Below are 27,167 nucleotides of genomic sequence, written 5' to 3'. Positions count from 1 at the left end.
TCTCTTCATCCCTTTCTCTATCCATCTCTTGCCTTGAGTTTGCATCATTTTGAGAGCAGCAATTGTTCTCTTTCCCTCGATCTGTTTTAAGCATCAGTTCGCCAGTTCTCTTGGGCTCAAAATGAGAATCACCACATGGACTCTTGGCTTTTGACATTTTTCCCCTCAATAAACAGGGATCTTCAAGGATTAATGGCTGGAATATGACCACATCCATTGCAGAAGTGGATTTCTGGGAGAAAATGAGAAAGTGAGCACTCTCGATGACGCACCAGTTTTCTTCTTGGTTAAATTCCTGTCAGTCTTTAGAGATCTTCTAAAGCTTCTTATACTTCATGAGGTCAAATCATGTATCGTTTTATGTACATGACTATACAAAGCTTCCCTTTTCAGAGGGAACGTATATAACGAGGAAGATATTCTGAGGGAATGTAGCTAGCAAAATGAGTCTCAAAAGCAGCACTGTTAGCAAGTTACACAACATTTGCAGGAATGAAGATGTTTTGAGGGAACTTAATTAGAAAGAGGGATATTGAAAGGATTGTAGCAAGAAAACAGGTTAATGAGGGACACATAGCTAGCAAGCAGGGTAATTTGATGGAATGTATCTAGCTAGCAATATTCAAAGGAAATTAGTTAGCAAGCTGTCTTTACATTGATATTTAAATGATATAATGTTAGTAAACAGCTAACAGAATCTAGCTTGCTTGCAGATTGTTACACCTGAGCTTTATTATTTCATTACAAAAACAGAGTGATCTCTTCCTCTTGCACTCGTTTTTTCCTCTCGCCTGTTTCCTTTCGCACTGAGCTCGGATGTCTCTCGGCTGCTGTCCATCTCGGGTCTAAATTGTCCCGTTCTACACCACCGGATCTCGTTTGTACGGTCTTTTGTTTTACTAAGAGCTACAGTGGGGGCGTCAAGAACTGCTTATTCTTTGTTCTCTTTCTTCCTCACTTCCAACTCATTTTCTCTTATTATCTTTCTCTCGCTCTTTCATTTTCACCATTTCCCATCATCCCATCTTTTGCTCCTTCTGTCACTGTTGATCATTCTCTCCCTCACACGTTTCTCTCTCTTCACTCATGACTCATGCAACACTGTCCATGTCCCTCTATTCCTTGTCATCATCCTTTTTCGCTGCGTAAAATGATATCCCAGCATTCTTCAGTGCCGTGTGTGTGTGTGTGTGTGTGTGAATAAATGGAACACCACATGTTGCAATGGAATGTTAATAATTTCCATAATTCTTGCTTTAACCTGCCAAGACTAGGAAGACTTTAGCAGGTTTAGCCTAGCACACCAGTGCATGGCTTTGAACCAAAGACTGCTTAGCTTGGCATTGCAATGGATTCCTGGCCGCCACGTTCAGTTCTGATTCGTTACACAAGCGATTAGCGAGTTATTCTGAAAGCTAGTTAGTGACGCTATCTTTAAACATACTACGTAGCAAATGTGGCCAGAACTTCAGCAAAAAGTTTTAAAATTGATAAAAAAGAAAAAAAGCTGGTTAGCTGACCTAGCTTAATTACCCATCTAACAAGTCTAACTTACGATATGAAAATGAAAAGGACCTCTGAGGATACGTGTTTGGACATCCATGAAAGAAAAAGTTTACAAATAGAAATCTTTGTAGAAAAAAAGGAGAAAATAGAAAACAAGAAATAATTGTTGCCTAATAAATGAGCTAACCTGACAGGATTTCTTAGAGCATTCAAAATGTGTATTAATAAATGTTGAATATATTTATCTATATATATTTATTATAATTACACTAGTTATAACATGCGTAAGCTAATCTCAAAGCATTTCTGTGAGAATTGTATGCGTAAAATGATTGCTAATAGTGCTAGCTAGCATAAATGAACCTGATAGGACTTCTGAGAGGATTTTATGTTTACTGATCACTATCAGCGCTAGCTAGCATGCTCCAACTTGAGAGGATATATAATGCATATATAATTAATATATTTGCATATATAATGATTTATGTTAACTCTTGGCCTGACCTGACAGGATTTCTTAGAGGCGTATTAATAATACATGTTCATAATTATCGTTATTGGAAACAGCTAGCAAACGCTAATCTAACAGGATTTCTGAGGAGATATTATATTATGTGTTTAATATGATTGCTATTAGTGCTAGGTGAAGCACGCTATTTGATAAGATTTCTGACAGGATTTGTGAAAGGATTGAATCTTTGGCCTAGCTAGCTACGGTACTTCTAAGGGGGACGCTAAAAATCAGTATTGAAACGGAGGCTAGTTTTCAGTTTCAGCGTACGTTAGGGTGGGATAGTTTCGGTCGCTGAAAGTCCTTTAAATGATTCATGGCTCAGAGTTCCAGGAAAAGCGAGAGACAGGGAAAGAAAGAGAAAGGGTGGGCTTCTTGGCCGAAAAACAAGCACAGCTGTGAGGAGACCATTCAAAGTTTTAACCCTATCAGCATCTGATTACAGCATTTAAATTCCCCAGACGCCCTCCACCGAACATGCGCCAAGGCTGCGGTTTGGAACATGACCACACCGGGTTTAGCATCGGGTCAACAAGGAAAGATTTCTTCACCTCCGTGTCTTTACACGGCATAAAACATGTTTGAAAAGCAAATAAGAACACACTGACTGCACCATTTCCTGACGCAGGTTTTGTATACTTTTTAGGAGATGCTCCTACAAGAAGCGTCCAACACGTGCTAGGAAAACGTTTGCTCCCCCCATACCCCCCTCCATCCTCAGTGGCGTTTCTTTATTTTTCTCCAGCTGGATAGGAAATGACATCAGGACAGCCAAGATGAGCAACAACAGCGCTTTGCAAATAATAACTCCTGCTTTTGTTCCCGCTCCGGATTCACACATCTTTCTCTCATTGGTTTTTGTCTTTATCGATCGCCTCACATCGCATCGTATTTTCCTTCGTCATGACGCAGAAATTCAATGTACGTCAAACAGCCTTCTATTCGTTTTTTTCATAGAAGAGTCCTGCTGCAACACACAATGTACTTCGTCTTGCCCTGCCTAATGAGGACACGCCTCCTGTCCCTCAACTTTATCCTTAATAAAAAAGAAATACATATGTTGCGTCTTTTTTTTTAAGCCTTTTTTTCTTACAAATTGTTTATTTTTTTCTCGGAAACCCAACAAATCCTCGATTCGAGCGTTTGGGTTGGAGCCCAAGTGTGAAAAAAACAAAACTACCTAGATTTAAATTCATGAACTCGTCTTCATGTATGTCGAGCTAACACTGTCGCCTTAAAAAATGGAGATAGCCTGATGAAGACGACACACTTTATCCTTCTCTTGCTTGTTTTTATTACCCTTGTGCACCATGTGCACACCAGATTGTCAAGTGTGTGTTATTTCTGTCAACACACACACTCCATAGGCAACATACTCGGTAAAACACTTGTCCATCCCAGTCCATCTCTCAGTTGGTCTCAATCAATCTGACAGTTTAGTAAGGACACAGACACAGACACACACACACACACACACACACACACACACACACACACACACACACACACACACACACTCTTAAACCAACTGATATACCCTCACACCCATCCACATCTGCCCACTGATACCCCCATCTAGCCCTCCCACACACACACACACTCACCTACCCAACTACCCCTCAGACACCCTATTGAGATTTCATCAATACCTTCTGTTCTATCAGATATAAGAATTCATCAGCACTGGGGTATAAACTAAAACACTCCCTCTAAGGCCCCAAACTCCGAAGTCCTTCAACAGCTAAAAACTTTCATCAGTTCAACTTTCATCTTTCTTTTTTTTTCCCCTCATTTTTGTACTCGATTGATTTTGATGGATGTGGAATGTTATAATCAAAGCAACAGATGAATTTTGAAGGTTTCCCTCAAAAAGAATCCCCAAAAACGGGTGTGTTGGTGCCTGGTTCTGATTTGTGTAATCAAAAGAAAGTACATGTTAGTGTGTGTGTGTGTGTGTGTGTGTGTGTGTGTGTGTGTGTGTGTGTGTGTGTGTGTGTGTGTGTGTGTGTGTGGGGGGGGCTTTTACATTTGCAAATTCGACTTCCAGTGATGGAGCTGAACGAACGTGACAGGGTGTGTGTGTGTGTGTGTGTGTGTGTGTGTGTGTTTGAATAAATGCAAGGCCAGGAAATGTATGGCTATTGAGCCACACATATGGCATGTGAAGGTCAATATTAGTGAAGAAAGACAGAGGAATAGCCTGAAAGTGTGCAAGTGCGTGTGTGTGTGTATATATTTGTGTATATGTGTGTGTGTGTGTGTGTGTGTGTGTGTGTGTGTGTGTGTGTGTGTGTGTGTGTGTGGGGTGAGTTGTCATGTCATGAGTTTTGAGCTGACAGGAAATGGAATATTGTTATCTAGGAACACTCGAAGCCAAAACTATATCCTCACACACACACACACACACACACACACACACACACACACACACACACACACACACACACACACACACACACACACGCACACACCTACTTCACAACATAGTAGAATCTGGAAGGGTACTGCTTACCGAGTGCAAAAGTTTGTACAATTCATTTTTCAAATCTTTGCATGTTGTCGTTGGCAACATTTTCTATAATGACTACTTTTGGAAGGAGAAGTCGGCGCTTTGCAACTTTGTAAAGGGGCTGGGATTTGAACCCACAACCTCCTGAGTTCCCACTTCCCTCAAATCAGGTGAAAATGTTTCCTAGGGCTCAGCAAGCCAGCCACATGTAGCGGCGCTGATAAACCCGGTATCATGCCTGGTACTGTCACATGATCAAGTCTGCCCCCTGGTTAATTAAATGTAACGTAAGCTCCGCCTTCACTGACCTGCCGGATCCACCCTCGTTTGCTTTTGCGCGAGAGGAACTAGAGGAGAGGGCGACGGCAAGTGATCGCTAAACAAAACCAAATGTTTTCGGGATGCGTCCCAAACTGCGCAGAGGAGTCCGCCTAGGGGTTCAGGCCACGTCCCAAAAACATTTGGTTTCGTTTAACACTGTTGCCCAATCATTTTTGTAGCAACACTATTAATCTCTAAAAAACATGCAGCCTAGGGAGGAGAGCTTGCCAACACACACACACACACACACACACACACACACACACCTATAGCAACACATGCCTCCTGCACCTGCCACATTCACCTGTACAAACAATTTCATTTCCAGCCAAACACCAAGTGAAGCATTTCAGTGATTTATTCATTCACGATCGAAATGAAAGAAAAGATATTAATGAGGTGGCATTTTTGCATCGCCTCGAGTGTAGGATTCGAGAAAAAAAAAAAAGAGAACTACAAGATGGATTCATTTTGAAAGCAAATAAATTTCTGAGCCATATAAAAGGGGGGCGTGGATTCAAATCTCAAAGCAGAACGTATGCCAGAAGTGATTCGAATGCAAGTCGTGTGTTTAAAAGAAAACGAGTGTGTGCTCTGTCTATCACTCTCACTCGTTCACTTTAAACCTCCCCCGACTTGTCGCACTTCATCTCGCCTTGTTCTTCTGTTCCTTTCATCCTCACTCCCTCTCTCGCATTCATCGGCCACCAAAAAGGAGCCGAGAGCTCGAACAAAAAAACACCAAAGTCACAGCTGATGAATGCAGCGCCGGGAAACGAGCGCGTCGTGATGAACTGGTTCGGGATCAGCGCTTTTTTTGCTGGCGAATGTGATCTCGCTCCCTAAGAACTGAAGGACCAAACTGATCTGAGGTCAGTGTGTTCACTGAAGGATCGACCTGGATTTAAAAACACCCCTCCCTGTGGAGGTTTCACGTAGGCCTCTCTTCAGGTTGGAATCTCCTGCTTTGTGTGTGTGTGTGTGTGTGTGAGAGTGTGAGTACACACACCGCAGAACCTCAGAGAGTTCAGGCTTCGGCTAACCTTTACATGGCACATAAATTTCCCTCTTTCAATACACTTCATGTTTTTTCTTCTCTTTCCCTTTCCCTTTCTTTTTTTCTCTCATCTTTTTTCCCTCTCTCTCATGTTCACATGCTGGGCTTTTATCCAGTTGAAAAAAATAAAGCCTCATAAAAGACTACACGTCAAATGAATCCAAATGAACACATCAGCATCGCAAAAAAAACCCATTCTGACACGCAAACACAAAAGGCAGTAGCTACTGTGAGCTATGATTTAGTCAGAAACGCCATAACTGACGTGTGACCGTGTAACGACATTACAGTTCTGTCACACGCTCAGATTGTGAGGTGATCCGTTAATAAAAACACCAGCAACCACGAAGGAATGACGTGAAAAGTTTCCACACAAATGTTTGACAACAAACTTTCTTGCTTCATTTGCAAAACAATTGCTGCAGACAGAGGGCTGGGTGATGCTACGGATATACTGTTTCTACACAAGAATAAGCTAAATCCTGAGGTAAATCTTTGACAATATGTTAAGTTTATGATCACCAAAGAACTTTCTGAACGTCGTACTTCCTCAATAATACGTTTTTGTTTGAAAAGGCATGCTTTTCACCTTCCGTTCACGCTGAGGCGGCGTTTCCAGTCGGCGAAAAACCTAGCTTTTTGAAAACGTTTTCCAAACGCCAGGCAGAAATGACAAAAGAGTCGAAGCCTCTTACGTTTTGGTCATGCGCAGTACAAGGACATGAGTGTTTTCCGACGTTTCAGTGTGGATGAGCGACTTTTGGTAAATTATTGAAAACAAAAGTGTGGGCGCGGAGCGTTTATTGACGAAAACAGCCTTTTCAAATGTATCCGGATTAGTGTAGACGTATCCTTAGTCCACGTTTGATGCTATAATAACCTGGGAAGATGTTCCACCAGATTTTGTAAAGATTTTGTGTGAGATCCTCAAGGGTGTTGGGAAAGTCAGTGATGTAGGTGAGGTGAGGAGGCCTGGGGTGCAGTCAGCGTTCAATAGGGTTGAAACACTATAGCAAGAGATCTTTCGCTCCAACCCATGGAAAGCAGATCTTCATAGAGCTGGATTTGTACACAGGGCCACCATCATGCTGGAACAGATATAATCCTACCCTGAACTCTTGCACAGAGCGAAACCTCTGGCAACCCTGATGCTTCTTTAATTGGCAGGCTCTCAAGCAAGCCCTGCTAACCCAAGTAGAAAAAAAACCCAATCAAACCCAGAAACAATAATTATGGGGGAAAATATGAACATTTGCACTCCGACCCTCCCCTCCACAGAATCCCAAACTGTAGAGCCTCGGAGAAGATTTGTATCTGTCTCTTTACCAAGGAAAAGAAAATCAATACGTCTAGTGCCCGGCTGAGAGCCGAGCTTGTTCAGCTTCTGGAAAGGTTTGTTTCCGCGAATAGCAAAACTCCAGATTCCGGAGCACCATAGTGTGGATTAAAAGCTTGTGGATGATTTAATGCCACGTTCCAAACGTTACTCGTTATCCGCCCTCGGTTTGAACATAAAATCACCATCTCCAGGTTTCCAGATTACGATATTACCAATACATCATTCCAGATGCAACCCCGCCCCCTTTAAAAAAGCTAAGCCCAGAAATGGAGCCGATCCAAGTCTGGAACAGTTTAAAGAAGCACTGAGATAAGTTCCTGGATTATGTGAGCGCGAGCCAATCGTGTTGGTTTGCAGTGAAGTGCCTGGGCAGAGCGACTGATCCCTCACACACACACTCATAGCTCACACACTCGGAGAGTTCCCCAAGCCACACCAAATACCTGCCTGAAATAGCCGACCCACGGTCTAAAAACGGCGCTCGTCTGTTTCTCTTTGGCGCATTCTAAAGTTTAAAAGGAGATTTTTTTTTATACATTTGTGCCATGCACCTGCTAGAACGAAAGCTGTCATGCAAACTAAAAATCACCACACCCACAAAAACAAACACAGATTTAAACAAGTCTTGAAATGAATCTGTGGGAACTTTGTTACTCTTTTGTTTACTGTTGTTGCAGCCATGTTGATTTAATGTCACTTGTTGAACTGGAGGCATTAATGAGACCTTGCTGTCCGGAGTAGGACCTCTGAATTGAGGGAGTAGATTTTTTTTAAATCTTTGAAATCTTTCTAGAGATATGACGCAGCAAAAGTTAAGTTATTGATGAAATACAACGAAAATGGCTCACGTCAATGAAGGGTAACAAATACAGCTAAAGAGCTAATCTCTGTAAAATAAATCATTTAATTCCAGATGTGATTAGAACAATTCTGACAGAATTGTTTAGTTTTGCCATAATGTGGTGTGTGTGTGTGTGTGTGTGTGTGTGTGTGTGTGTGTGTAAGAAAGAGAAAGAGAGACACACAATCCAATAGAAACACTTAAGAAGGAGAGATGCATATAAGCTAAAAAAATGCCTTATGGGAATACTGAGATTTGTGAAACAGTAAGCTGTGTGTGTGTGTGTGTGTGTGTGTGTGTGTGTGTGTGTGTGTGTGTGTAGGTGTGTGTGTAGGTGTATTAATGATTAATTACAGTCCAACTGATAAAAATCCCCAGACAGGAAGAATGTGAAACACAAATAACGTGAGCATGTGACGTATAAATCCGCTTTACAATCCTAACGTACGGCTAATCACGATGCACCGATAAGAACGCTAATGCTAACAAACTGTCCTGGCACAGAGAGCGCCGAGGAATTCTGGGTAAAATGCTGGGGATGGAGCCATGAGCCGGCTTCCATCACTGCTGCATTCCACCACACACACAAATCCAACTGTTAAAAGCCAAAGGTCTTCTCCACCTACAGCTGCGTCTCCAGGGTCTGGGATAAAAAAATTCAGCTTCACGTCACTCCCCACACACACACACACACACACACACACACACACACACACACACACACACACACACCACTTTATTAAGCCCTATAAACCAGCAGCAGGTTGTTCCTGAAGCGCCTTTAATCAATAAAGGGGTCACGGCCCGTACTTTATTAACAAATTCTTCTATTGGGGAGAAAAGCTTTGAACCTGTGTTACAGACACACACACGCTTAACACTGAACATGCGCACACACACACACACACACACACACAAGAATGGCAAATTAGTTTTTGATGGTGTTTATCAGTGAAAGAAAAAAAAAAAAGACAGCATACTGGGTCTCTTTCTTTCACTCTCAGTCACACACACACACACACACACACACACACACACAAAACTGTTTTGCTGCATTCTGTAACAGTGAGGTCAGTCAAGCACAGACTTTATTAAATTAACAAAGTGACAGGAAGAGTAAGAAAGAGAAGGAACAAAAAGGAGGGAGAATCAGAGTGAAAGAGAAATGGGACAGAGAAATAAAAAGTGGGGACAGAAAGAGAAACAGTGAAAAAGGGGGACAGAAAAAGAGACAAAGAGTGAGAGAGTGACACACAGCAATATATTCAGAGAGAAAGACAAAAACAGACGAGGAGAGACTGACATAGGAAGAAAGATGGGAAAAGAGTAGGGGAGACAGGGGAGACCGAGGGAAAGTGGGAGAGACATAAAAAGACAGTGAATGAAAGAGTAAGAGTGAGAGAAGGAAAAATGGAGAGGAAGAGGGAAAGACATAGGATAGACAGAAACAGAGACAAAGAGAAACAGAGGGAGACATTAGGATAGATGGGAAGAGACAGTAAGAAACAGAGGAATAGTAGGAGTAGGAGAGTGAAAGTAAAAGTGACAAAAGAAGAGACAGTTGGAGATATAGAAGGATAGATATTAAGAGACCAAAGGAGAGACAAAGAGATACAGGAGGAGAAACTAAAGGAGAGACAAGAGGGGAGAGAAGAGGGAGACAATCGAGAGACAGAGGAAGAGACCAAGTGACAGAGAGAGAAAAAGTAGAAAAGACAGACAGAGGGACAGTAGGAGAGACAGAGGAAAGAAAGTATTAGAAACAAAAGTAGAGACAGTAAAAGAAACAGAAGGAGAGACAGAGGCCAAGACAGAAGGAGAGACCGTAGAACAAAAAGATGGAGATACAAAGGAGAGACAGGGAGAGACAGTAAAAAAAAAAACAGAAGGAGAGACAGTAGAAGAGACAAAGGGGAGAGACAGTAGAAAAAAGATGGAGATACAAAGGGAGAGACAGAGGGAGAGACAGTAAAAAAGACAGAAGGAGAGACAGTAGAAGAAATTGATAAAGAGACAGAAGGAGAGACAGTAGAAGAGACAGAAAGAGAGAAAGAGGGAACACTGGCACTGTGTTGCAGTATTAAAGTGGCGAGGTCGGGGTAACCGCAAGCTTTAATGTTCTCGGCACTCTTTTTTCCACATGAGTAAAAACACTTAGCGGCCCTTTAACATCAGGAACACTGCTGAGCTTCAGCTTCAACATCATTAAAGAAGAATTCAACTGCTCTGGACACACATGACATCATCGCATGTCTGAAAGCACAGAGGAGGGGACGAGTAGCTAAAAAATGAGAAAGAAAAGAGGAGTAGAGAGGACTGGAGGACAGCCAGAGGAGCAGTGGGAGGAACTTTACAGAGAGAGAGAGAGAGAGAGAGAGAGAGAGAGAGAGAGAGAGAGAGAGAGAGAGAGAGCTGACAATAAAGAGAAACAGAGAAAGAAACAGACAGAGGAATAAAGAGAAATAGACTGAGAGACAAAGAATAGGAGAGAGCAAAATAGACAGAAAGAAACACAAAGAAAGAAAGAAAGAAAGAAAGAAAGAAAGAAAGAAAGAGAGAGAGAGAGAGAGAGAGAGAGAGAGAGAGAGAGAGAGAGATGAACAGAAAAAAAAATTGAGAGATTCAAAGACAGATACACAGGAAGAGGAAGAGAGTGGAAGAGAGAAAAATTGTAGAGAAAGAAGAAAAGAAAGAAGTGGTGAAAGATGGAGAGGGAAAATAAGGAAAGAAAGAAAGCAAGTAAAAAAAAAAAGAGTTTGTGTCTCGCTCTGAAAGTTCGCTCTGGATTGCTTTAACAATCACATGTGGGTGTTTCCTTCATCTCAAATTCTCCCATCTGCCCAGAGGTCTGTGTATGTGATACATGCTGTCACATCTCTCTTTCTTCTCTCTCTCTATCTATCGCTCTCCTGCCTCCATTATTACGTCATGCTCACACAAGCAATGGAACAAATGAGTCTGAGAGAAAAAAAAGAGAGAATGAGAGAGAGAATGAAGGTGGGGGTCTGTTTAGAGAGGACGGCTGTGTACTTGCATAAACACTTTGAAATTCAACACAAATAAAATCCCTCATTTTTCACGCTCGAATATCAGCCCAGGGTTGGAAACCCTTCAAGAAACATTGAGAAATCCAGGGGACCGCAAAGTTCTCGCAGAGAGGCTTCGAAGTCCACAATCGGCCGTGTTCCTCTCGGTTTAAAAACCGTGGAAATGCAGACTGACAGGATTATAAGAACAATAAATTGTCCCAATCCTCTTTATTCCTAATCTGGATTTCAGATGTTGGGCTAAGTGGGATTTAGTTTGCTGCAGTCGGGGATACGGTAAAGAGGTTTAGAGCGGAGTCGCCAGAGCTGGAGTTTTTGCCTGAATGACATCATTAGAGAAGAATTTGGTGTTTCTGGAATATCAAAAAAAAGGAAAGACGAATATTACAGAATAGTACAAGCTGGAGCTGACGTCATGTGATGGGAAATAAATGTAAAAAAAATGCCCATGCTGAGAAAGACACAGAGGGAGGTTTTACAGGAAATCGCCACTGCGGTCATTAGTATTTCTCCAGCATCGTAAACTGCCTTGCCAGTTCGACATTACCCATGACCCTCAGAATGAGTAAGAAAGGGAGAGAAGGAAAGAGAAGACCAAAAGCAGGACTGAATCATGACACTAACACAGAGACCAGGTTTCCTTCACTGGGTTTGGAGCCAGAGGCCACACCTCCTTCTCATAGGGAACAATACACAGAGGCCACACCTCCTTCTCCTAAGATGTGGGACACAGAGGCCACACCTCCATTTAAGAGTTACCAAGGCACAGAGGCCACACCTCCTTCTTATAGTAAACAAAACAAAGAAGCTAAACTTCCTTACAGCAGAGCGGGAGACACAAACCTACTCCTACTCCTCTTTCTTACAGAAAGTGACAGAGGGGCTGCCTCCTTCACACGAGCCACACCCTGTTCCTATGTAAAGCGAGACACGGAGGCCACACCTCTGTCCCATACAGAGCGAGAAAGAGGCCACGCCTCCTTTCCGAACACAGCAAAACAGAATCCAGGCCTCCTTCCCATACAGAGGCCATGTCTACTTCCCATCGAGAGCCTTCCAAAAGAACTGAGACACGCATAGGCCACGCCCCCTTAGAGGCCACACCATATTCCCATAAAAATCAAGACACAGAGGCCCCACCTCCTTTCCATACCTTCTGAAAGTGACCACTCCTCAGTCTGCTTGCAACAGTGGCGCTCGGTGCCTCACCTGCAAATAAATACACATTGGATTAAAATTCTTGCTAACACATAGCAAATGATAAGTTGAAATCATCTAATCGTAAGGTTAATAGCTAAAAATTAAAAAGTTATTGTACACATGAACCCAAGCAAGCTAGTCAGCATTATGCTAATTACATTGTGTTCTTTAAACATGGCAAAGTTCCAAAGGTAGCTGGGATAAAGTGCACAGAAGGATTAGCCGGTTTAGGATAAGTTCTCGATTGAGTTCTTGTTCTTCACACACTCGAGTGCCTTTCTAAAGGAAAACCGTAATCTGCAAGATGCTTTTCCATCAGAGTTTCAGACTGTAGTCAACTCTCTCTTTCACAGACGCACAAACACATGCCGTGCTGCCTGGTGATCTTCCCAAATTTTGAGCGATGAAAGCTGGAGAACGGTTTCAAAACCCGATAAATATTACACAATGTATAGTTGTAAAATATGAGTTTGGAGGAACCACTGAAGGTGCAGAAGCAATCAATCATGTTAATCTTTTTTGTATCACACACACACACAACCTGTGAGGAAAGATAAAAAAAATCCACAGCATTCCTTCTTAAGCTCCATTAGGAAAATGACGCAGTGAGGTAATTTCAGGAAGAACCAGTGTCCTAATAATGAACAGTCACAGTTCTAATACTGTCTCCACAGATGGACAAACTGATGAACAGACAAATGAAATGTTGGAAAAATGAATAGTTGGAATGACGGATGAACAAACAAAAGAACTGATGGATCAGTACATGGATGAATAAACAATTGGAAGGATGGATGGGTTAACATGCAGATAGATAAACAGAAAAATAAAAGTGTTGATGGATGGATGGATGGATGGATGGTTGGATGGATGGATGGATGGATGGGTTGATAGACAGAGGGTTAAACAGACATAAAAGGGTGGGTGGATGGCTGGCTGGCTGGATTGACGTCTGGAAGAATGGATGGGTTAATGGGCAGATGGTTAAACAGACAAATAAAAGGGTGGATGGATGGATAGACAAATGAAAAGGTGTGTAGACAGATAGATAACAGATAGTTGATGGTTAAATATACAAATTGACAGACTTATAAATGTAGAAATAGATTGATGGACAACTAGACAAATCGATTGATAGACAGTTGGAAAGATGAGCAGACGGATGAAAAAGTGAACAGATTGATTAAAAGACAAATGAAAACACGGGTAAAAAAGTGAGAAACACAGAGATAAATAGATCAATAAATTAATAGACAAATAGATATTTATAGACAGTATGGACATAGGAGCATAAATGGAGGATAGCGGGATAAATGGATGGACGAATAAGTGGATAAATGGACAAATGGTTAAACAGAGCAAATGGAAGGATGGATGCACGGATGGGTGGATATGAGTGGACAGATAAATGCATGACTAGTCAGATGCTAGACAGACTGAAAGGAGCAGGAAGCCAGAACTGCCTGAAGGAAAACAATACACCCACCTCCTAAAGAACTCTCAACTCTAGGACACACACACACACACACACACACACACACACACAGATAGCAGTCATCTGCTTGGGTACATCTGTGTAAATACTCATTGAGACGTCACAGAGTGAAATGTTTGCGCTGCGGCTGTACGGTATAAAACGACCATTATGTTACACACACACACACACAGTTTTTGGTTAAACGTATAACAGTACAGTCAAGTAAGCATTACATCAACTTTTTATAAGATTGAGCACAGACTTGATTTCTGGTAGCCTTCATAGAGCCTGACTTGCATGAGACAGTTTTTTCCGCATGGTTGAATCAAATGTTTAACTTTAAGAAAAATCCATTTTCAAACGGTCAGTAATATGGGATCTGTGCAGGACGCAGTACTCCTGTAAACACTAGGGGCGCTATACTGTGGATGGATGGTACAGCAGAGTGCTTATACAACTTTCAAGGGCGCTCTCAAATTTCCTACTTACATAATATAAACTTGTGTTCTTCTGGATCTTCTCATGTGGTCCATATGAGGTCATAGTTTTCAAGTGCAAAAATCCCGACGATGGAAACAATGACAAATTTGGCATAAAATCTGTAAACATTTTACTGGTCGACATGGAAACATGACACACAAGGGTCTGTTGGTTGTGACGCACCACGTCGTGAGTAAACCAAGCACAAAACCAGACCCTGGAGAAAATGCGATCGTCACCGTAATGGATCCCAATTGAGAATCTCGTAACAAATAATGGCACTCGTTACGTTAGTTGTAAAACGCTTCCGAAATTGGTCAAACGCGTTGCTCGGAGTATCAGTGAGGCCAAAATTAAATCCGATCATTCTGTATAGACTTTGAAAGTGGGAGGGACACCGTGTTTAAAAGCCCACCACTCAGCGAATTCAAGGAAATGCTGGGGATAGCAGTCTCGGTTGCGTTTTGTGCCTCGATCGAGGCCAACCTTGCCGTCGAGCCAGACAAAACCAATAAGCAAGCATTACGATTAATGAGCTGCCGATTTCGACGAGCGGTTCTTGTTCATTTCCGAATCTTAAAACTTACGCAAGAACGTTGTTTTGGTGGCTCTGGTCTGTCCTAGTTTTCTAGAGTGCTGGCTGCTTTTATTGCAATAAAACACATGATTCATTTGCGAGGCTCGATCAGAACTAGCATGGGACGGGGAGGGGGTCTGGTTTTCCAGCTCGGATTTCACCAGATTTAATTTACACAAAAGGGCTTGTCCTCGATTACCTACCGAGAGCTTACACAGCGGTGGATCGTTAGCGCTTCAGTCAGATGCCCTCTAATCACACACCCACAGAGCGGTGAATGACGGTCACGTTGACTGCCAAAGGGGGTTTGGAAGTCCTGGCTCAGCTGTGCTGAAAAACATTGTAGCCTTTTATCCAAGCCGTTGGGCTCAGGCTTAGCTAGTCAGCTGCTCCGATTTTGGACCGCCCTTCGGAAAGCTGTACACACTACATAAGTTTTTAAAAAATGTGGACGGAACTGTAGGAAGCTACTGCTTTCGTATACAGTGACTGCAAATACCATTTTTACTGACATACAAGTTCTGGCTTAAGGACACTGGTCTCTCTGTGTTCCTGTAGTTCCTCTAAGTAATACTATTCCTAATCAATGTTTACAGCAGAAGATATCAAGGCAAATTTTGAAAGTACATTATTTAGACAAACACAATAGTTTATATCATCAAAGTTTATACAAGTCAAACCAGGACTTGTAAAATATCGAAAAATCTAAAGATTTGTCAGTACACGTGAACCATCCTAGGACAAGCTGTCTTTACTTTGTCATCGGGGAACCACCTTGACCACCACGGGATCGTCCCTGATGAATGGATGGATTTACACCTTCATTTACAACATACTTCATCACCACATGCTGTTCTATGTGACTAACACTGTTGTGTGCCATCTTGATTGATGGTCTCTGGACTGGCCTGCAACGTGTGTGCTGCCTATAAGTAATAATACACGCTAGTAATAAGACACGTCCCTCGTACATTTAAATTTTTTTCCAAAATCAGAACCACCCACAATCAGAATATGAAGAATGTCAAGAGACTTAGTGGTCAAGGTTCAGGTACCAGATGCGCAACAGGCACGTTGCTGGAGTTCTCCAGAAATGCACGTTCCATGCTCTTTAGCAGAACATGACATCATTGCTGTGTTGTATGGTTGACTTCTAAACGGTGTTCAAAGACAAGTAAAAAAAAAAAAAAAAAAAAAAACAGAAAAATCACAGTACAGGTCCAGAAATCCTAATGACTTGGAAACTATCCAGCTAAAGCCCGTCCTGAACTCTCATCAAACATAGTCTCATAAATTATTCAGAGATGCTCGAGTTGAATTGGATCCAGAGATGAAGCAGTCAAGGAGCAGAACGGAAATTTGTCCAGGCAGAACAAACGAGTGGAAGTACTGGCCAGGTATGTGTTCGGGAAACCACTTCAACATGTTCCTGAGGCTCTCTCTTTGCAAACCCATCAGTCAACTCGAAGGAGGCGAAGCACTGGAGTGTTTGAGGGCAAGAATATTAATAATCTTGATTTATGCTCATAAACGGGTGGTGGCACATTCCACTTTACAGCTTTTACATAAAGCGTTTATATATTCAGTGACCTGATATATGATAGTGTGATGTAAAACTCCTGCATATTTGATCAGAGTGATGACTCAAGAGCTTGATACAGATTTTCCAGACAGCAGCAGTGTGCAAGTTTGTGTGTTTATTCACTGTGGGCATTTCTAAAAGCCTGGGATCAGGTTTTTGTTGACTCTTGCATAAAAGGGACCCAAGCCTGACTAAGAGGCTAAACACATCCAGGCACCACAGAGGACTGCACATTCTAGAATAGTTATCACAGCCTACAAAGTCATGGAAAACTAAAACATTCAAATGAATACTCGGGTCAATAACCAATAACGTTTCATTTTGTACTGTGAGCATTCAAACCAATCGCAACAAAAAAAGGTTTCCACCACACAATTACAATCCTATTACTTAAATGTCATACAAGTGAGGTAATCCGGAATCCATAAACAAATAGTCCCCAAGTTACAATGGTTCGACATAATTATTCGATCTTATGAGGGCGATATCGATACGACAAAATTGTACAAATATTAAAAGTTTTGCAAATGTAGCGGCATATGAGAGTTACTATACGTTGTGGAATGTTCCTGGTCTGCAGTGGTCAGTATCTATCAAAAGGGCTCCAAGGAAAGTGGTGAACCGGCGACAGGGTCATGGGCGGCCGAGGATCATTGATGCACCTGGGAAACGAAGGCTGGTCCGTGAGGTCCGATCCAACAGATGAGCTCTTGTAGCTCAATTTAAAGAAACTAATGCTCGACGGATCACGACTGTTTTGGCATCAAAAGGGGGACCGACGGATTATGTTACTGGAAGGCATCTCCATATCAAGTCGAGGAATACTTGCAGTATGCAGTGATATACAAATGAGAACCATTGCATTGTAAACAGTAAGAGCTGCTAGGAACTTGCCACCCCTGCACTGGCATTAGGACAAATCCTGCCTCTTGCACCATGATGATACCCACATCCTGCACTAAGACTGACTTATAGTTTACAAGCAAGATGCAAATTGTTAAAAAAAACAGAAACAGAATACCAGTTCTTCTCAATTTGCACTTTGCACAGTTATTCTGGTTAATATTTACAGCTTCCTGAATGTTCAAGCAGGAAAACTGTTGGGCTGAAAAGCAAGGTTTGCCCAGTCACGTTTCTATATGTGTCCAGTAGAAAGTGATGTTGCCTTACAGGGTCCCTAGTTTAACCCTGAGCTCAGGTGTTCATGTTCTCGTTGGATTTGTGGGGGTTTCTTACAGGTTCTTCGGTTTCCTCCCACCTTTTAAAACAAGCCACTAGGAGGGTTAATGAGTACTTTATACCAGTGGTCCCCAACCTTTTTTCGTGGACCAGCCTTTAAGGAGTGGCAGATAAATACAACAAAATAAAATGATACGAACGGCATAAAAACTGGTATTTTCTAAATATAATGATAAACGTGAATCCACTGTGTTGTGTTTTGTTCATTTTGCTAGCTTCATAATGTATTATGTGTTAGTGGCCGGAGCAGTCCCTTTAGGAAAGTAGCGGATGGAGGTAAGACATATGACCGAGGCATCATGACAAGCATCAAGAGTGAGTCATAGACAGATGTGGCGGAGAGAATCTGATAATTTTCCAAAATAAAACCGTTCAGAATCAGACAATAAATAAAACGGAAATAATGTAAGTTATGTATTATCACTGTGCGGCCCGGTACCAATCGGCCCGCCGACCGGTGCCGGTCCGCCAGCCTGAGGGTTGGGGACCACTGCTATATACTTCCCTAGGTGTGATTAACTGTATGCAAAGTGCCCAAAAATGGACTGGCCTTGCAACCAGGGCATATTCCAACCGCATTCCTAGGGGATAGACTCTAAATTTTCCAAAACCCTGATTGGAAATAAATCTTACACAGACTGCTTATTATTGGTGGGGTAATGATAGTGGGCCCCCCTGCAGACATCCCTGAAGAAAATTCTGCAAAAAACAATACATTAGTACACTCACATTGTGTACCAACACAATTTCCCATACACAAAAAAGGGTGTGTTCTGTGTCTACGATACATTTAAATTGAACCAAATTAACAAACCCAATTAAAAAAACACAAATCAGGTTTTAAATGGTCCACCCCTGAACAGGAACTGCTGTTTCGGTGATGGAAATGCCGACTGTTTTTCTTCAACAGTTCCCAGCTGTCCTGAGTCATACTCCCAGTGGGGTCGAGGAAAAATGACAGCGGATTGCGACAACCTCCTCCGTTTAACCTGCACTGTTTTGTGTCAAGAGCTGTGACAGGAGGTAAATGTTCAGAGGAAGTTCTGCAAGGTCAACGTCTGCACTGCAAACCACAATAGACTTGGTGTTCTGATGAACCGAACCTGGCATTTCCAAGCAAACGACCGACGTCGCGTTAGTGACAGTTTCCTTTTGCCTTTTGTCTTCAAACAATGGAATCGATGATAAATTATGGGTGGGTGCTTGCAAAAGAAATTAGCAAAATGAATTATGGAAAAATTCGCACACTTGGTTACGTTGTAATAGTCTTAGAAATGCTTGCGAAGAACACCCAGTAACGTGTGTGTAAAAGAAGGCTAGTCAGGAAGTATAGTCGGGAAGGGAGGGGGTGTTTAGGGGAGAAGGTCGAAGTTCAAGTTGTAAAGAGTCTGTGACCTTTGTAATAGCCATTTCCACCTAATCACTGCCAAAGCATTAAAACGTTTAGGTCAAGGAGAAAATAAAAGTGAACTGAAACGACCCAAGACGCATCAATTGCCTTGCACCATAACACAAACACTGGTTGATAATGGACTGTCCTCTACCCGTAGCTCTACCCAATCGTGCTTAATTCCCCTTCTATATGTTTGTGCTCATGCTTTATTGATGCAAATTGGTACATGACCTAAAAGCCCAAATGCCAATCTGAATAACAGACACACAAGCAACCAGTGGACCATCACAAATCCAATATCGTTTCCACAAAAAAAATGTTAACACACGGAATGAAATAATATTTGGTGGAAGCCTGTAAAAGAGTGTAGTGTTTCCTAAAAACTTCCAGAATCTTCTGTCCTATTTACCCAAATTTAAAACCCCCATGTTATTAGATTATCTTTATCAGTGCCATGATTTTTCTACATTTGAATAGCAAAACTTTTGATATAAAATGTGGGAGTATCATGCAACGAACATACACAAACAAAACTTTCAGAAATTCACAATTCAAAATTTCCAGTCATGATTTCCAAGTTTTTTACGTAATGAAAAATGATCATTGCAAACAAGGCACCAGTGTAGAATCGTTCAAACGAGATTCTTCAGTTGTTAAATTACAGAGAAGTCTCTTTTTTTTTTTCCTCCTGCCTTTAACTCCTGGCTCAGTCCCAAGGTCAACAAAGCTCGAAGATAAGTGACGCTATAAAAGTATGAGACGTCTCTAAAAACCTTCACTGAGACAGTAACAACTTTGTTTAAAAGGACTGGTATCTTCAGGCTCCAATCCTTTTACCCACACGACGTCTGCAGATCTGGTGTAAAAACATGGACGTCGAATGAAGGATATTTGAATCTATTCTTCATAAAAGCCAAAAACCACGCAACAATCTCACGCTGGTCTTGAGTTTTCCTGTCTCTTTGTAACAGCGCAAAGGACGTAGCGGGATCGAGGCCTGACGCCAGATTCATCCTGAACGCATCCGTAACCCAAGTGACAACCCTTATGACATCACGGGGGTCAGCAGCCTTACTGCGCCCCTCAACCTTCGGGGCCGATTTGTTTTTATTCAACATGTAAAGGCTTTACAAATCATATGGTGACCCCGAGACCTGAGGATGAATGAAAGGAAATAAGATGACACCACACACACACGTTCGTCCATCTCCCTTTGAAAGCCTACTGTCCTCTCTTGAAGCGAAAACAAGGGCATGTCCTGTCCATCCGATCTCAGCGGAAGAGGAAATGGAATCTGTTTCCCGTTCCTACAGCAGAAGAAGACGGTATCTCTTGGTGTCTCTGATACACACTTGCGCACGCGTTATCGGTTCCCTCAGCAAACGCATCCGCTGTGCAAACGCTGATACAGCCGGGTCTGTGTGAAGATAACGACTCGGCATCAGAGTTGATCTGATAGGACTTGCTGGCCGTCTCAAGAGAAGGCGGAGGCAACTAGATCGGACAACTACATGGATGAGGACTTTTGGAGGCCAAATTATTATTAGGGTTTAATTCAGTCACCCAGTCAGTACCAAATTACTGTGATGTCAAGCAAATCGTTACTGTCATAAGTTACTGACACCAACCCTGGACACATAACACATGGAAATATGTGCATGGACCTGATCTGGTCAAACAGGCTCAAATATCTCTCCCCCCGGTGATACACAGAGAGTGTCTTGTGATAAGACACTACAGGCATTTTATAGCTTGCTGGAATGACTGAGCATAAAGTGTAACATGGGTATAAAGGAAAATGTAACATATGAACACACACTATATATTTCCATTTTATCTCAGATGAGTCTATGCTTGTGTGCTGCTCCTGAGATTCAAAGGCTTTTGAAGTTTCTTTGTTTGACTACAGTTTCAGGCGGTGCTCCATGAATCCTTCTTGAGGAAAACAAATCTCTTTCACCCACTCGAAATAAAATAACGATACAGGTACATTTATGGCATTTGGCTGACGCCCTTAACCAGAGAGAATTGAGGGTTAAGGGACTTGCTTAAGCACCCAGTGATTGTAGCTCAGTGGTGCTGGAATTTGAACTCATGTCCATCCAATCCAAAGTCCAATGCCTTAACCACTGAGCTACCATCTCCCCAATGACCACCCCCAAAAATGTACAGATGAAACCTTTGACTGTGGAATGAATATAATAATTTTATCTTAATATTGAACTTTAATCAGATTTCATTCTCATTTTCAAGCATCCATTTCCAGGTAATTCAAACTTAAAATGGTTTTATTTATTGAAACTAAAAAACCAAGATCAACTACAAATGTTTAATTCTAACTTCAAATAAAAATTAGCTTCTAACTTTCTAACTAAAATTCTAACTTCAACATAAGACTTTTAATTCTAATTTTAAAGACTGATTTTTATTTATAGGTTCAGCCTTAAATTTTAAATTCTAACTTCAACATAACATTTTCAATTCTAACTTCAAACACAGATTTTTACTTCTAGTTTTATCCTTAAATTTCTAATTCTAACTTCAAACACAGGTTTTTACATCTAGCTTCAGCCTTAAATTTTTACTTGTAGATTCAACCTCCAGAAATGTAATTCTAACTTCAAACTCAAATATTTTTAAATATATTGCTGTAGTCCCGGGGGGCTGAAACTGTGGTAGTTTGGGTGGTTATGGTTTTGTGCAAAAAGGGAAGAAACAAAAGGAAACCACTGTGACACACCTGGGTTTGTTAAGAGAAAGTTCTGTGACTTCTTTGGAGGCACCGGGCCGAAACAGTGTCAGGATTTGATTATTTATGCTGCGTTTTAATCGGAGGTGCCAAACCACAGGGTGATTTACGCTGACAGGTTTAGATGCAAAACAAAGTTGGAAAAAAAAAAGGCTTGAGGGCAAACAGAAAAGAATGAGGAAAAAATGAAAAAGAAAGTGATTCATACATAAAAAAAAAAAAAAAAGATTTGTATGATATCTTCAGTATCTGATTGCAACACAATGCATACACACGCTGAAAGAAAGTGAAGCTTATGGAATGGTACCAAGAAGTATGTGGTGCAGCAAAACCGTGAAAAAAAAGAATGTGTGATGTGATGTGTAGTAATGTGAGGTACAGTGTGTGTGTGTGTGTGTGTGTGTGTGTGTGTGTGTGTGTGTGTGTGTGTTCTATAAGTAGCAGGATGGTGCAATTTGTGTCTCTCTACAGGAAAAGCTTTAGGACAGCATACATTTGCATTTTTCTTTTGCATAGACTGAAGGACCTTTAGGTTGGTTGAGTTTTGAACTGAAAGTTTGCACGCTGTTTTTAAAGCGCGAGTCAATTCAACTTCATGCCGAGCTCAGAAAAATTGCGTGTTGCCAAGACAATGAGTTACCTTTAGAAAACTTTCACACCCGAACACACACACACACACACACACTTACATAAACCTAGTCACACAGAGCACCACAATTTACGAAAGCTTAACCACAGCTGGATATCCGTATAATGAGTCAAAAGAATTGAAACCAAACTCGATCTAATTTTTCAGTTATCATCTAGCGACTTGGAACCATTTCCTGTTTCTTTGCGTTAAAAAGCATAAACGTGACCTGAGGTGTAGTAGCCCTACATGGCCTTGCACAACACAAGGTTTCAAAAGGAACTGTGCTGTAAACACGGAGCACGCTGATAACCCTCGCTGGAGTATATTTGGGTCCAGACCAGAGGCCTGGCATAGCTTAGCATCGGTCAGAGATCGGATTTCAGCTTACAGTATCAAACCTGATCCACGCATGCCTTTAAAGCATTACAGGCTCACACGTCTCCACATACCAGCCTTCTCACGCTCACACACCACAGTGGATCTTTCCCAAAGGTGACCTACGCGCATTTCTATTTGCATACGCTGGCAGACACTAGGGAATGTCATAGTACTCATCATGCCAGTTGTTTACACTGTGCCAGACTCAACAAACAGCAGTAGGAACCTGTTATTTGTGCATATTTGTAGCCTGCGGTTTCTGTTTACTGATATGTTCAAATGTTTTGGAAAAATCAGCAAATTTGCAAAGATCGAGTTCTCAGACTTTTTTGCCTCACATTCTGGAATTCACACTCGAGAGCTTTTATCAGTTCAAGAAAACTAATTTCGATAGTTTTCATTATACGCTTCAGGGTAGGACCAATGCAAGGTCAGATCTAGAATTCAAGAGCGAAAAAAAAAAAGGTAAACATCTACAAATGATCTTGAAAGATCCTAAACATCTTCAAACTTCTAAAAACATCAAGAAGCATATAAACACAGCTAAAAACAGAAAAATTCTACAGCAATTGCTAGAAATACATATATGTAACTGCAGCAAGCATCTTGTGTCTAGAAAAACGTACATAAAAACAAATCAAAGTACCCATAAATCTCTGCACCTAAAATAGTCGAAAAACTTCAGAAATGTCCATAAACAACTTTAACAAATGCCTGGAAACCTGAAGGACAAATTATTTTGTATCAATACCCAAGAATGTCTAAAAACCTTTAGAACATCTATAAATGTATACGACATCCACTGAAACATTCAGAAACATCTACAAGTCCTACAAAAACCTAGAAATATCTACAAATGAAAACACAAGACACATGGAAGCATGAAAGCTTCTAGTAACTGGTTACAGTGATTAATTCTGTACAAATTCTACAAACATTAAAGCAGTCACCAACAATAATCTCAGACGAACGCGGAGACACAAAATACCCCCACCAGCCAGCAGTCAATACGTTTTAATTAGCATTTTTTTCTTTTTCCTCAAACATAACAGAAGTGGAATTGTGAACTGAAAAAGTCGACGCTGGTTGAAAGTGTTGTGGAGATGTCCAAAATGATAGTGCTGATTAAACAGCCTAAGATACCCCTAATATCGTTCAGATGAAGGTCAAATAAAGGTCACCTTTCTCAATAAAGAAAAAAAACCCCAACAAGCGTGGCTTCATTTTCACCGCAGCTGTCTGAGTGGTAAATGATCAGAAACAGGAAGTAAAGCAGGGTGGGACCGCAAAAGATGTTTTATATATAGTTCGTCTTTTTGTGTTTTTTTCCCTGCAATCGCACTGATACAGCATGTTTCCTCACAGCAGGGACGCCTCACACCCTTCTTCGTCACGGTCAGGGGGTCAAACAAACACACACACACACCCAGATGCAAATGTACACAACCACATATGGAAATAGACACGCAATACACATCAGTTAGAGACGATCAACATGCCTGGAAAAAGCTGATGAACTTTATAGTGCTTGTTCACATAAATCCTTTATTGCCAAAAGGAGAAAATAACCTTAAAGAACACACACACACGCACACACACACCTTTGAGATTTTACACAAAGTGAGAAACAAGCCGAACTGAAACGTTCGTAAGTCCAAAGTATCAAAACACGATAACGTTTCATGAGCAAATGCACAAAAATGAAAAGCCGGCGTTGACCAAATTAATTCGTGCAGTGATTTGTTTAATATAGTTTCATTATATCAAGATTTGAAATTCATTTACGGGAAAAATGGACAGCCAATTCTAAAATTTGGATTTCCGGGGAATGTTTGTAGATCTCGAAAGATTCTAAAAGCAAATAAAGACATCTTGAAAACTCCATAGATGATATCCAAGCATCGATGAACATCAAGAAAGGTCTAAACATGTGTTTTAACACACTACAAATATAAGAAAAATTTCGAAAGACTTCTAGAAAGACATCTAGGAATATTGACAAACTTCTACAAGCATGTCTATGAATGTCCAGAAGCATCTACATGTGTACACAATAAGTTTAGAAACCAAAAATCCTTCAAAAATAAAAATAAATAATTACAATTCTTGAAAAGCCTGTAACATCAAGAAACTGAGAGATGGAAAAGGTCTACCTTGAAAATATAAAAATAACACCTACAAACACTCAATGTAAAAAAATGTCTCCAGACGTTAAATATTACCATTAAAAGCTTCTAAAAAAGTCTAAAAGCCATCCAGAAGTTAGCTCTAGAAATGCCTACCAGCCACCAAGGAGTTGGATTTAAAGTTCTATAAAGGTCTACGCACTTCTAGAAACAGCTCCACAATTCTATGAATGCCACCACAAAGCAACATATAAATATGCAAGAATGAAATGTATGCCTATCTGAAAAAATCTAGAAACATGTTTAAAATTCTTTGTAAAGTGGGATACGCTGTAGAAACTGCGAAAAGTTATGAAATGTATGTTAGGGTATAGGAGTGGATTAGCGCCTTATGATCGTATCAGTAGACACTGTGACTGATGCCTAGCAACCCGTCAAAACTATCTGGAAAATCTGATTGGTCAGAATTCGCCATCATAGTCAACCAACACGACACGGTTCCGCACGACTTGCTCAATTTTCATGAGTAACAATTCACTTCAGAAATAATCAGGAAACAGATGTTTATGGGGCTCACATTAACACAAGCTCGGTCAGGCATGTACGCTATTAAAACCGCACGGACCGGGTCATAATCTGGGAAATCTAGAAGAAATCCAGACAAGACGGAGCCAGTTTACGTGTGGGAGAAGTGATAGAGATGTTATATCCGGGACCTGTCCCCCTTGTGGTCTCACCATGCTATTGCACCAGGAAATTTTGAATCCTGGAAGCTAGCACAAGTTATTTGTTAACTTTAATGCGATCGCAGACGTCTCAAAGAAGTGTTCAGGAGATGACGTGACCCTTCGTGACGGGTATTTCAATGTCGCCAGGTCTTATTGTTAGTGCACAATAGCTGCTCTTTTTTAATCCTTTTTATCATGTCGTTCATTTCAGGAAGGACACACACTTACACGCCATCACGTGTGTGTGAACATTTCTTCAACGCTTTAAAAAAATGCAGGTCAGGAAAAAAAAAAAAAAAACGACGACTTAATCTTATTTCTTCCCTCCTGGAAGTCTAAACATATGGACATTGTATATTGTCTTTTTTTTCCCCAACCAAAAAAAATCACTTGCTTGTCCAAAACATGCACAGCGGTGTACACGGATCTGTATACGCCGATGACTTTCGGGAATTTTTTCCTGCGTTGGCCGTTAGAACGTTGGCATGAGCAGAGATAACTTTAGCTAGCAAGGCGCCAATTTTGTGCTTGAGTTATAATCAGTTTAATATCGAATAGGATCAAATCTGATTCCTGTACAATCAGTTGTTTAAAAAAAAAAAAAAAAAAAAAAAAAGGCCAGAGTGCAGGAAGTACAAATGAAACCCAGATGGAGCCACAAGGAAGATGGAAAGCTGAAATAATAAAAACAACACACACGTAACAGAGGAAAAATTTCCATTTCATTTCACCCATGGCTCCATGTGTATGTGGTGTATGTAGTGTGTGTGTTTGTGTGTCCATCATGTAGAGGACAGATCAGGACGGATTTCTGTAAGGGTGTCCACGAGGGTCTGGATTTACTCCCAGTTCCTGCGGGAATCCTGACCCGATCCCACCCTTCAGCAGAAGAAAAGTCTGAGCACTTCCTCGACTTTCACTGCAGTTATAATTTGGGTTTGTATTTCTGTATTATGGTCGTCACTTTCCTGAACTGTAAATCCGTTAAAGCCGGAAAAAAACATTCCAAAACCTTAATTATTATTTACTTTTTTTACTGATCCTGGTGAGAAACTGAAAGAGAGATGTAGAGACCCGTGAGTAAGATGAGAAAGACTCACAGGGAGAGACTTGGAGTGAGAAACAGACAGAGAGGAAACCCCTTGAGAGAGAGAGAGGCTCCGGAAATAGAGTGACCCAGAGACAAAGAGAAAAAGAGCGCAAGACTGAGACATAGAAACACTAGAGAGAGACCGGAATTAGACTTAGGAAAGTGAGGGACAGTCGCAGGGAGAGAAAGAAACCCAGAAAAAGCATGTGACCCTGCGAAAGAAGAGAAAGATTTGCAGGAGAGAGAGAGACTCTGGGTGAGAGAACGTGAGAGTCTTGAGGGAGGGAGATGGAGACAGTGACTGACTCCAGGAAACTCTGGGAAAGTGGAAGAGATTTGGGGAAAAAGAGGGAGAGACTGCATGAGAGAGAGAGAGAGAGAGAGAG

At 41.3% G+C, this 27,167-nt stretch overlaps 1 protein-coding gene across 1 annotated transcript in view; it reads right to left on the bottom strand.

Moving 5' to 3' along the window:
* Positions 1–27,167, bottom strand: part of add3a (adducin 3 (gamma) a) — a 60,358-nt gene that overhangs the window by 31,481 nt on the left and 1,710 nt on the right. The window contains exon 2 of the mRNA XM_046840195.1: positions 12,285–12,340. The gene's annotated coding sequence lies outside the window, so the exon portion shown is untranslated. The remainder of the gene's footprint in view (positions 1–12,284; positions 12,341–27,167) is intronic.

Source organism: Silurus meridionalis, chromosome 26 (assembly GCF_014805685.1).
Source record: "Silurus meridionalis isolate SWU-2019-XX chromosome 26, ASM1480568v1, whole genome shotgun sequence".
NCBI classification, from domain to species: domain Eukaryota; kingdom Metazoa; phylum Chordata; class Actinopteri; order Siluriformes; family Siluridae; genus Silurus; species Silurus meridionalis.
The sequence above is the reverse complement of the archived record's forward strand: the minus strand, read 5'-3'. Positions and strand labels throughout refer to the sequence as shown.